General features: G+C 38.8%; 1 long non-coding RNA gene across 1 annotated transcript; it reads left to right on the top strand.

Annotated features, from left to right (window-relative positions):
• The first annotated feature begins 2,685 nt into the window (after positions 1 to 2,685).
• Positions 2,686 to 11,314, top strand: LOC113628084 (uncharacterized). Its single transcript, XR_003435876.1, has 5 exons — positions 2,686 to 2,728; positions 4,148 to 4,201; positions 7,064 to 7,123; positions 10,577 to 10,659; positions 10,901 to 11,314. It is a non-coding gene; the product is annotated as an uncharacterized LOC113628084 (long non-coding RNA).
• The last annotated feature ends 1,203 nt before the right edge of the window (positions 11,315 to 12,517 follow it).

Raw genomic sequence — 12,517 nt, 5'->3', positions numbered from 1 at the left:
AATGTATTGCATGAATGTATCAAGCAATATATGAATGTATCAATTGAACATGAGAACATATTCTGTACCGAGCCTTGTGCCAGCTCCTGGGGAGGGCGGGACAATCTGGACAGACTCACTCATGACGCTCAAATGGAACTTACACTTATATTTAGTGACATCCTCTGATTTAAATCTGCCAGAAAGCTGAATTTAGAAGATTAAGAGAAAATTATAGTTTCTGCTCAGCTAGGCAAATACATATTTAATTGCTAATGTATATTCTAACAAAAATGTCCAAATTGGGTGATTTTTCTATAATAAAAAGAACAAAGGACTTCAGTTTGACCCCTTGAAACCCCCCTTAATCATTCCTTTGATCAGGATTTCCCCAGAGGGACTCAGTCAACCTCCTAGAATTGTCTTCCCTGGCTCACACCTGCCTCTATGCTGATGGAGCCCGGGCAGCCTATCAGGTGCTCAGTTTGGGAGAGCACATTTAAATTATTAAATTATTAATTATCACTGTGCCAGCCTGCCCTTCCCCACTCACTGCATTATCCTTCTCAGGGTTTTAAACTTTCTCCTCTTTTGATTCTTAGGGGAAGAGACATTAAGAGGGAAAAATACATGCCAAAGCAGAGCTCACCAATTGCTTACAAATTAAACAATTTCTAGTTGTTTCTAGGCCTGCATTTCAGTGAGTTTAGGAAGGATAAAAATGTTAAGAAACTCTGCCTTTCTGTCTTGATAAAGCAAAGCAGTGAACTCAAGCATATATCTCCCACCCTGGTTCATATTATCTCTGTAGGATGTTCTATTTTTGATTTTTTTCAGAAGCAAGGACACAGGTTTTGTGTATTTATCATGCAGCTTCAGAAGAGCAAAACAGGTGTCTCCAGTATAAGATCATCTCAGCTACCTTATCCATAAGACCGCAAACCTTATTTGTATTCATGTTGTAATTACTTGCTTTTATTTTTATGTATGCATTTGTGCAGTTCTGCAGTACAGAACTCTACAAGGTGAGAAGTTGAACAAGTGTGGTGGTTTATAGTCATATGAAACATCTGAGGCTTAAGTTAAACCATGATTCGATTGTGTGGTCCTTTGAAAGGCTTCAGCAAAAAGCAAAATCAGTAAATTATTTCAGGTTATTTCAGTGTGGGATGAAACTTCTTGTTTCCCAGTTTTTTAATCCATTTTGATAAAGAATAAGAAGTGGAAAATGCTCAAAAATTCTGTCAATTGTAAAATTAAATGAAAACCTAGGAATGGAATTTCTCCCGGTTAAAAAAAAAAAAAAAAAAACTCCTTATGGAAAAGAAAAATGCAGTACCATAATGCTATGCTTACAAATACAGTTTTTCCTTCCACCGGATTCATCCAGGTGACAATTTTTAGACCAATGATGAGGGTAAAGATAAAGTAGAAAACAGTGTCATTACTGGTTAGTGTGAATCATTGGTCATGGCGTACTTTGCTCTCTTCACTTCTGCCATGCCCCTCACTGCTCATAAGTCCCCCTTGATAGCAACTTTTCTTGCCAGAATATCTGGACAGGTGCTTCCCTACTCCAACTGATTTTCATTTGTAGATTTGAACTTTTTAAAAAAAATTTAAACGATTGTTCTTACAAAACTTTGTATAGTATAATTTCTTTATCTTTAATGATTTTTTATTGGAAATGTTCTAATGCTCTATAAACTTAAAGTGTTGGGTTATTTATCACTTTTTAAAATTCTTGTTCCATGTATCATTTTTTCAGTGTAGATTATCTAAATCTTGGACCTTTAGTTTGGAATTCTCATTTCACTGATATCCAATGTATATATCTTTAATTCACTTTTAGAATTTAAAATCATGAGATGGCACTATCATTTAATAAGTATAAAACTCAACTAAATCACTACTAGCCAGGGCTCTCCAGAGAAACAAAACCAATAGGATATATATAGATGTATGTAAGAGGAAGTTTATTATAGAAATTGGCTCACACAGTTATAAAGGCCAACTAATCCCACAACGTGCCATCTGCAACCTGGAGAACTAGGAAGGTTAGTGGTCAATTCAGTCCAAGTTCATAGGCTCCATAACTAGGAGAGTCAGTGACGTAATTCCCAATCCTAGGTCGAAGGCCTGAGGACGGAGGGGCTGCTGGTTTAAGTCCCAGAGTCTGAAAGCCTGAGAACCAGGAGCTCTGATTTCTGAGGACAAGAGAAGATGGATGTCCCAGCTCAAGAAGAGAGAGGGAATTCACCCTTTCTTTGCCTTTTTGTTCTATTCAGGCCCCCAATGGGTTGGATGATGCCTGCCTACACTGGGGAGGACACATCTCTTTACTCAGTCTGCTGAATCAAATGCTAATCTCGTCCAGAAACACCCTCATAGCCACTCCCAGAAATAATGTTTTAGCAGCATCTCCTAGCCCAGTCAAGTTGATATAAAAGTAACCATCCCAATCACTATATATTAATTGCCACTTTTGGCCCTTACAACCTTGCTGGGTTGATGACCTGTTCATTCACCTAGCTGTCTTGACAACAAATAGTTATTGAGAAAATGGCCATAAGATGCAGGTAATATGCTAGATCCTGAGGATACAAGCTTAAAAGTGATTGTACCTGCCTCTAGGAGCTTAGAGATGTGACACTGTCACCCCCATGTTCATTGCAGCATTATTCACAATAGCCAAGATATGGAAGTAATCCAAACGTCCATCAACAGAAGAACAGATTAAGAAAATGTGGTAAGTACATACAATAAAATATTATTCAGCCTTAAAAAGAAGGAAACTCTACCCTTTACAACAACATGGATGAACCTGGAGGACATTATGTTAAGAGAAATAAACCGTTCTCAGAGGACAAATACTGTATGATTTCACTTATACAAGGTATCTAAAATAATCAAACTCATAGAAACAGAGAATAGAATGCTGGTTGTCAGGGGCTGGGGGGAGGGGGATATGGGAAGTTTTTATTCCAAGGGTATAAAGCTTCAGTTATACAAGCTGAATAATTTCTTGAGATCTGAGCATGACATTGTGCCCACAGTTAACAACCAGTGTCGTGAACCTGCCAATTTGTTAAGCAGGTAAACTACCTGTTAAGTGTTTTTACACACACACACACACACACACACACACACACACATACACATATCCTCACGCACAGGCACATCCACACACACACACAAAGACACAGGGAGATTTTAGAGGCGATGGGTGCGAACATTACCTTGACTGTAGTGATGCTAACACCACATGGGTACTATCATTGCATAGTTCCCAAATACTATGCCTATGTCCAAACTCACCAAATTATATATATTAAACATATACAGTTTTTAATAAAAACAAAACAGAACAAAACCTCAAAGGTGATATCTGTTATGTGACAAATGAGTAAATACTTTAGGAATTCACATGAGGAAACACTCACTTTGGGCTGGGGTCGTCCATGAAGGTTTCTTAGGGGAAGAATTTGAGTTAGAACGGAAGGATGCTTAGAGCATGACAAGCACAGGAGAGGAAGAAGGGCAAAGAGGTCAGACAGCATGGCATGTGCGGGGACCAGTGATGGGCTGCCTCACAGAGCTTGCTGTAGGGAGGGGGTAAACGTGTTGAAGAGCCCCAGCCTGGTTATGGAGGGCCCTGAACAGTAGAATGGGTAGTTAGGCTTTCTACCATAGCCAAATGAATGTTGAAGTCCTTAAAATTAACTTCTATGAGTGATTTTATTCATGTTAATGAAATAGAATGGGTACTACAGCTCAACTTTTTCTGTCAGGAATGTTTAAACTGTACACATTGGTGAATGTGAAATGGTGGTTCTATTTGTCTCAACCAAAACCTGGAATTTCCACCGAGCACATCAACTGGCTTTATCACAGAAACACATAAATCAAGTATCATCTAAGCAACGCCAGGTTAGAGCCAGAGGGAATTTCAGTCTGAAGATATGTGTTTACAAGCTGTGAGTCTGCACTTAAGGTTTTAGAAAGTTAAAACTTAAACGTGTTGAAACTAAAAAAGGGTTTCGACATTTTTGACTAATTTGGCTAAATAGCCCATATTTAATTAATTCAATCTAACACTTAAAATTAGTACATGTCAACACAGACTAAAGCACTTCTCCAAAATTCTGTATCTTCTTTTTCCCTCTAGGAGCTTTTAATTACTTGAGATGACAATTTTTATGTATCTTTCCCTTCACAAATGGTAAGTAATGATGTTAGAAATAAACATAGAGAGTTGTCCTTCTCCAAATTACCAGCATGAATTATCAAACATTCCTAATTTTAATCAGAAAAACAGCCTTAATTTGGTTTCATTAGGTCTAAATTAGTGGACACATCCCCATGTTCCTCATCACCATTTGGGGTCCCCCTCCATTTTCTTCTTTTAAAGGGGATGGCAGAACAGATGTACATTTATTCCAAACTAGACTTGATAAAAGAATCTTTATCTCTCTCTGGAAATATAAACAATACTCGGATCCCATGAGTCCCATGACAAAAACAAGTTCTCGGTGTCTCCCCAAAGTGGATTATGAGGGATTGGCAAACTCCAGCCCATGGGCCAAGTCTAGCCCACTGACAGTTTTAATAAAAACACAGTCTCTGTAAAACATGGCCACGCTGACTGCCTTACACATTGCATACAACTATGTACTTTCATGCTGCTGCAGAAGAGCTGAGTAGTTGTGACAGAGACTGCGTGCCCATAGAGCCTAAAATATCAGTGATCTGGCTCTTCCCAGAAATGATTTACTGACCTCTGGATTAGATGACAGTATATCATTAGTGTTGTCACTATTATTAAACATTTTTACCTCATGTTACCTTCAGATTTCCAAAGCCATTTTAGAAAGATTGCTTTTGAAACATCACCTAAGATAGCATATGCAAAAAAAAAAGTTGCTTCAGAAATTGGAAGGCCTTACAGAAATGGAAGTTTTCTGCTTTCTTAATATAAAGTCAGATTATACTGCTCTCATTTTACAAATGAAGAAGCTGAATCTAAAAAGAATCACTGCTTCACGTAACACCTGCCTCAGTCTTTTCTTGGGATTCCCAAACTGTGTCCCAATGAGTTATTAATGTGTATGAGAAAGAAAACGTTTCTATGATCAAAAAGTATTTCTTTGTCTTGAAATTTATTACAACTATAAATCCTAACGTATTAACATATTCAGAGAATATATTAATTTCTCAGGTTCTGAGAAATTCTGCAGTGAAGAAACCAATTTAAGCTTATTTTCCTCAGTTCTTTTCTAGTATTTTTTGAACAGAGACATACCTCCTTCACCTTCAGAATAAATTTCTTCACATCCCGTGGAAGCAGTTGGGGAAACCTTGCTTTATACACTTTGGTACCTGAAAGAAAAGTTGACATTAGAACCCACTCCTTTATTTCCTGAAGCCCAGCTCTCCTGTTGTTACTTAGGATGCACTATTTCTTCTTTAAATGTGTAGATTTGCCACAAGAGACAATTGTGTACCTTTTCTAAAGTATATAAGGAATACATTTTAGAAAACTAGAAAACTGAATAAGCAAAGGAAAATATAGAACACAAGAAACAGTATCCCCTAGCAACAGCTATTGTCTTTCGGTATAAATTCTTTCAGGATGTTCTCTGTGAAAATAAGCCATTTTATATAAAAATAGAATTTAGCATGCATTTGGTAGTTAACTTCATGTTTTTTCACTTAAATATTTAATGGACATCATTTAAAGTCAGTAAATATAGTCCTATGTTTTTAATAGTTGGAGTGTGATCCATTGTATGGATCTAATGCCTTTTTAAAGCAAATCTCCTATGGTTGGATATTTGGGCTGTTTCTACCTTTATTCAACCAGAAGAAATTCCTAAGGGGTGGCATTGCCGAGTTGGAGTGTTTGTTGTTAATGTCATTAAACATAAATGTTTGTCTTTTATGTTCAAGATCTACAGGACTCAGGTGACCATTCTGCCCCCACCCCCTGGGGCCTCACTGCACCTGAACAGTTGCCTCAAGCTGCTCTGTATTCCTGTTTATCTCCAGGCCTCAGACCACCTTCCCTTCACAGAGTTTCTGCGATCTGACCCTTGGTCATCTAGTAGTTTTATCTAGTACCTTTCATCTAGTAGTTTTATCTAGTACCTTTCATCTAGTAGTTTTGTCCAAGGATGTCTGTTATCCAAATCAGTTATTTCATTTGTAGATCAAAAGTCGGTATTTTTCTAATTCTACCATTTGGTCTCTAACTGATTTTTAAAATACAGCAATATGCAAAAAGGGAGACCTTTCCCAGAATCAACAATTCAGTAAAGTAAACATTTGCAGCCTGGCCTCTTGGTGCCCAAGTTTGCTTTCATGAGAGACTCACACATGTCGGAGTCTCTCCAGGAAGCAGAGGCAGTACCTTTCAAGGCTTCGGGTCTAGCCACGGTGCTGGGGTTGGTTTCAAAATGTGGTTCCCATTGAAAAGTTCCCAGTAACTCCTTGTCAGTTAAGACATAACATCACAGTTACAAAAATGCTTAAGATCTCAATTTCTAACTGAAGTGAACTCTTCCTTTCATATGCAAACAATAGTGAACTTGTTGGTTCAAAAAACATAAAAATCAATGAGAAAGATTTAAGGGAGCAATTAATGAGATAATGTCTAGAAAGCAGTTTGAGCCCCTGGGAAGCAATGTGTTTATACCCATAAAGCATTTTTACCATTATGTTTGTACATGAGCCATAATAAATACAGTTGAATTCTTCTGTGAAATCAGTGCCTGAAGGTAGGGGAAAAGGAGTCAATATTTTGTGTCTATGTATCACAGAGATGTTTGTTCACATCCATGTGAATATTTATTTACAATTACTATTAGAGCACAAAACCTTCTTTAAAATGCGTTTGACTAATCTCAGGTTCAAGAAGAGTGACTTCTGGCAATCACCTTCACTGTTACCCATGAAACTCAGGACTTGCCTATTATTTTAAAATTGTACTGTCATGTTCAGGTTGGCTTTAAGTCTTTTCAGGAAGATTCTGAAGAACCTTTGAACCTTTACCTATTTCTTTATTGACTTTGTGATTTATTTAAAGGACACTGGATTTCTTTATGCCATCCATCCCCCTACCTAGGACACTGTCTCCAAGTTACAGGTAAATACAGAAAAACTAAACTAGATATACTTCCTAAATTCAAAATGACTCTGACTGATTGTCCTTACCTTTGCCTAAATAGGAAACAAAGACCATGAAGAATTTTACAATAGCTTTGGTTCTAACTATGGGAAAGTCTAATCCTTTAATCTATCCGATAAATAGAAAAGATAGAGAAGTTGAACGTGTCATTTAATCTTGAGAGCCCATATTTTAGAGCAGTGCTTCTCAAATTTTAATGAGCATACTAATCATCTGGAGATCTCCTTAAAAAGCAAGCTGTGATTCAGTAGGTCAGGGTGGAGTCTGAAATTCTGCATTTCTAACAAATGCAGTGATGATAAAGCTTTTGGTTCACAGACCAAACTTTGAAATGCAAGGACCTAAAATATTTTAAAATACTGAGCTCATAGACCATTATTTGAATTGAGGTACACACTTGGAAAATATAAAGGCACACCTCTGTATGTGTATCATATACACATAATATTTGAAAGTTTGTCAAAATTTAGAACATACTCAAAAGTGAGATTTCAGTGTATGAAAGAGCAAATTATTTGCCAAATTATCCCTTTGAAAATGCATCTATGGTGCTAATATAGACATTAGAAAGAGAATTTGATGCTCCTGAAACTCACCACAAAAATTTGGAGTTTTTTGTAGTGAGCTGACTAGTTTTTGAAGCATAACAGGTGCTTATTTTGGAGTAGAAATAAGTCCATATTTCATAGAGAATCTCTACCAACTGCTTATTTGTTGTTGTTGCTGTTTTTTTTATAACATATCAATTTCCCCTTTGAGCTGACTTTTTTCTTTTTTAATTAGTTTTTTGCTTGTTTAAATTTGTTTTTCCCCCAGCTTTACTGAAATACAATTGACATACAACATTGTGTAAGTTTAAGGTGTGCAAAATGATCACCACTGTAATGTTAGCCAACACCTCCATCATGTAACTCACACAATTACTGTTTCATTTTTTGTGGTGAGAACATTTAAGATCTACTCTCTTAGAAATTTTGAAGTTTATAGTACAGTATTATTAACTATAATCACCATGCTATACATTAGATCCCCAGAACTTAATCACCTTATAACTGAAAGTTCGTATTCTTTGACACTGCTTATTAAAATTCTGTAGACACTTTGTCCCGAGATTAGTTAAGGGAAAAAAGTTCAGATAATTCATTTTGTCCAACATTTATTGAATGACTACCACGTGCAAGGAACTGTAAAAGACACTGAAGTTACCCTAAAGGCAAGTAAGACAGAGCCCATTGCTCGATCAGCAAATTAGCTAGTGGAAGAGAAAGATAAGCACACTGCTAGTGGTAATTCTGTTAGAACTACAGTAAGAAGGTAATAGTCAGCTAGAGCTGCTATAACAAAATTTCACAGGCTGGGTGCTTAACCAACAGAAATTTATTTCCTCACAGCTCTGGAGACAAGTCCAAGATCAAGGTGTTGGCAGGGTTGTTTTTTTCTGAGGCCTCTCTCTTTGGCTTACAGATGGCCACCTTCTCACTGTGTCCTCACGTGGTCTTTCCTCTGTGCTCACATCCCTGGTGTCTCTTTGTGCATCCAGATTTCCTCCTCTTATAAGAACATGAGTCTGATTGGATTAGGGCCTGCCCTCACAGCTTCCTTTAAACTCAATCACTGCTTTAAAGGCCCTATCTCCAAATACTGTCACATTCTGAGGCACTAGGGGGTTAGGGGCTTCAACATAGGAATTTGGAGGGGACAAAAAACTTAGCCCATAACAGAAAGGCAAAAATGTTCTTTGGAGCAATGGACAGAAAACAATGAATTATTACTGGGGTCGAGGCAGTCAGATGAGGCTGATTGGATGTAGCATATGAGGCGACCCTCAAAAGAGGAATCAGATTTGGATTGCATAGGTTAAAAATTGAGGAAAAGTCAGGATCAAAAGTCAGAAGCATTATTTTAGAAATTTGAACAGTGAATCAGAAAACTTGGAAAAGCAGGGGGAAAAAATCCCTAATAAAAGCCCCCTCCTGTACAATGATTGTTATTATTTTGTTGAATTTCCTTTCCATCTTTCTTACCTGTCTAGTCTTACATACAATCAATATGTATAGACACATTTGTAACTTTTGTTTATTTTTTTTGACTGTATCTTCAGCATTCTACAACTTATATAACATTTTTACATTATATCCTAAGCATCCTCCGCATTTTAGTATATCTGTCAGAATTCATCCAACCATCCCCTTTTGTTGACAGTTCAGCAGCTGATAATTTTATAAATATTATGAAGTTTTTGTAGTATTGGGTTATTTCATAGTGGTTACTGTCCCAGCAGTGATATCGATAGGGCATATTTTCAGAGATGTCTCATATTTGTTAAATGATTGGATAATATGAACATTATTATACCCCCTGATATATATTGACAAATTACCTTCCTAAAAGACTACACCAATTTTCGTGTCACCAGCAGAGGGTGACAGCACCGGTTTTACGCTCGAAGTCACGTCCACTGTGCCTTCTCTGATGCCCTACAGTAGTCTACTGCTGCCCCAGGTTCTCCACCCGTGTCACCCTCTTTTGTTTCTTTCATGGCACTTAAGATTATGTAAAATTATCTTGCCTGGTGTGTAATCCTGCACATTGTTTTTCTCTCCCCTTCTAGAGAATAAGCTGCATCGTCGCAACAACCTTGTTTGTGTTGCTCCCTCCCTGGCCCATTGTAAACACTCATAAGATACTTAATGAGTGAGTCCATTTTGCCAAAATGGTAGAGAAAAAAATGTTCTGGGTCCTATTAATTTGTTTTTTTTTTAATTGCTAACCTCATTAGTAATATATTATCAGTTGCCCATCCCCTTCTGTGAATTGTTTAAGTCAATGCAAACGCAAATATTGGCTGTGAACATGTAACATAAGATATACAGGCCAGCTGGCCTAGAGCTCACGCTATGGACTCAGTATTTTTCTAAAACACATGTGCCCATGTATTCTGAAGCTACACATATCAACCTGACCAGGGATTATAAGGGCATGGATGGATGTAAGGAAAATGAGGTAAGAAAAGACTGCACATGAAAACGTGCTGGAAAACATAAGATGACAAGTCATTACCACCAGGGGAGGAACGGCAGGGGATTTTGTCTCTCGGGACGTTTGGCAATGTCTGGAGATATTTTTGCTTGGGAGGGGAGAAGGCTTGGCCATCACTGGGTAGGGACCCGAGTTGAGCCCCCGCCATACAGAAACCCTAATCTAGAGCGAGAGACAGGCATCAATATTGTTTAAAAGCTTCTCAGATAATTCAGGTAATGTGCAGCCACGTTTGAGAACCATTGGCATTTTGAAGAAATGGTTCTCAGACATACGTCAGCTGAGGGGCCTATTAAAATCCATTGGGAGCATTTAAAAACATGGATTCTCTGACCCTAATTAATGCTCTCCCTGGCCCCATCTCTTCACCAGTAGGTCTGAAGTGAAGCAGGTGAATCTACAGTTTTCAAAAGCTCACCAGCTGAGTCTACTGCACTTCTAGAGCTGGAACCAGGGTGAGTGGAGTGATTAGGAGCTCCGTGGAGGTGGGGGGGGGGGGGGGGGGGGGAAGGGCGGGGGGGTGTGGCTCTCTATTGCTCCCAGGTGTGTGCTTTTAGCAGCAACTCTGCTTGATTTTGCCAGAGTCGGGCTCAGCGGTTCATGTTGTAGTAAGCTAGGACACACACCGCAGGTGACTGAAGTGAGAGGGGCTGCTCTGGCCTGTGTGTTTTCAAGATGGCAAACCTGCTTGCCTAGGTGGCACTGGCGTCTGGAGACAGCAGGAAGAGAGACCACGTTCACGTTGTTCAGACAACCTGTCCGCAAGGCCCAAGGAGCTCTGCTATTAAGCAGTGAGCACTCTGGCCCCCTTTCGCTGCCTGCATTGGACACGATGGAACTAGAAGCTTCTGAAAGCAGATGAAAGGTAAGACACTCCAGGGAAATGGCTTGTTCCAATTTACCCCATCACTCAGAACAGGATTCCAACAAAGGAGCTAACCCTTTGCATGACCCCCGCCCCTGGCTCCCTCTCCCACATATTCTGTGCCTAGCGTGGGCTTTATTTCGAGATACTTTTCAAATATGACTTTATGATTTGAGGCTTCCAGATTCCCCACATGGTTCTCAGTTGTGCAGTGTTTGGCATGTTATCTGGGTCATCAAAGTGCTTGAGCTCACTCAAAATTTATAAGCAGAGGTGCCTTCCTGCTACCTTCAGAATCCCTGGAGCTGGGTGGATTTCAGCAGAGGCTGTCCACCTGCAGCACGAACTGCCTCAGGCTAGGGCTGAACAAGTGGCACTAAGATACATGCTCGTTGTGGTTTATTGAGCCTATTGACACCATCTTTTAGGAAAATCAATGCTTCAGTCTTGCCGAGAACATGGAAATAAAGTGATAAAAATAAACCAAGGCCAATTGTTTCCTGATGGAAAAATGAGAGATGAATTAAGAACATTTATGATCAGCAACAGAGGGGTATTCGTGAGCTAAGGAGGATTTAGGAACAATGAAAACGGGCTGTGTTTGGCGACTCAGTGGTGCTAGCTGTTCTGTGCTCGGAGGACATCCTTGTCCCAAGTGTGCGGTCTCCTAGTTATTAATGGTGTTGTTTGGAATTTGTGCTTTGATCTGATTGAAACCAACATTGTTCCCTCAGTCTCCCATCAGTTTTTTCTTGTGAAATAAACCTTTGTCTTAACTGAGTTACCTAACTGATAAAAGGCGATACTACTAATCATAATAAGGATAATAACAAACTATTACTGGTATCTCCTACATATCTATTTATTATCTCATTTATTCAGCAGTTGGTTTTTTTTTTTGAGTATGTACTCTGCATCAGGTACTATTCTAGGCTCTGGGATACAATGTGACCAAGACAGACAATTCGCTGCCTTCTTAGAACCTACCAGTTCATCAGTTCAGTTGGGGGACAGAAGGTAAACAAACCAATGTAATATGATGTCAAATATTAATACAACGAAGAATAAAGCAGAGAAACAGGATGGCAAGTGAATGGGGTACAGTTTACGTGGGGAGGTCAGAGAAAGTCGCTCTGAGATGGTATTTAAGCAGAGGGAAAGAACTACTCTATGACAAAACAGAGACCCAGGAATGATCTCATTTGGGAGGCTGCAAGTATATTGGAAAAAGCCTGATCTTTGAAAGCAGGAATCCTGGGATTCTGGTCCTGGCTGCATTTCTGATTAGCTGTATGGCTTTGAGAAGTTAAGTACTCTCTCTGTGTATTTTGATTTCTCCAGGTGGAAAAAGGAAATATGGTGGTTCACCTTATAGGTTGGTTTTGAGACTTGAATGGGAACCTAACATTTGACACACAGTGGATTAGAACGTAGGAGAGCCTTGATGA

Source organism: Aethalodelphis obliquidens, unplaced genomic scaffold, assembly GCF_003676395.1.
Source record: "Aethalodelphis obliquidens isolate GAN/ISIS:26980383/991018 unplaced genomic scaffold, ASM367639v1 scaffold22, whole genome shotgun sequence".
Taxonomy (NCBI): Eukaryota; Metazoa; Chordata; class Mammalia; order Artiodactyla; family Delphinidae; genus Aethalodelphis; species Aethalodelphis obliquidens.
The sequence above is the reverse complement of the archived record's forward strand: the minus strand, read 5'-3'. Positions and strand labels throughout refer to the sequence as shown.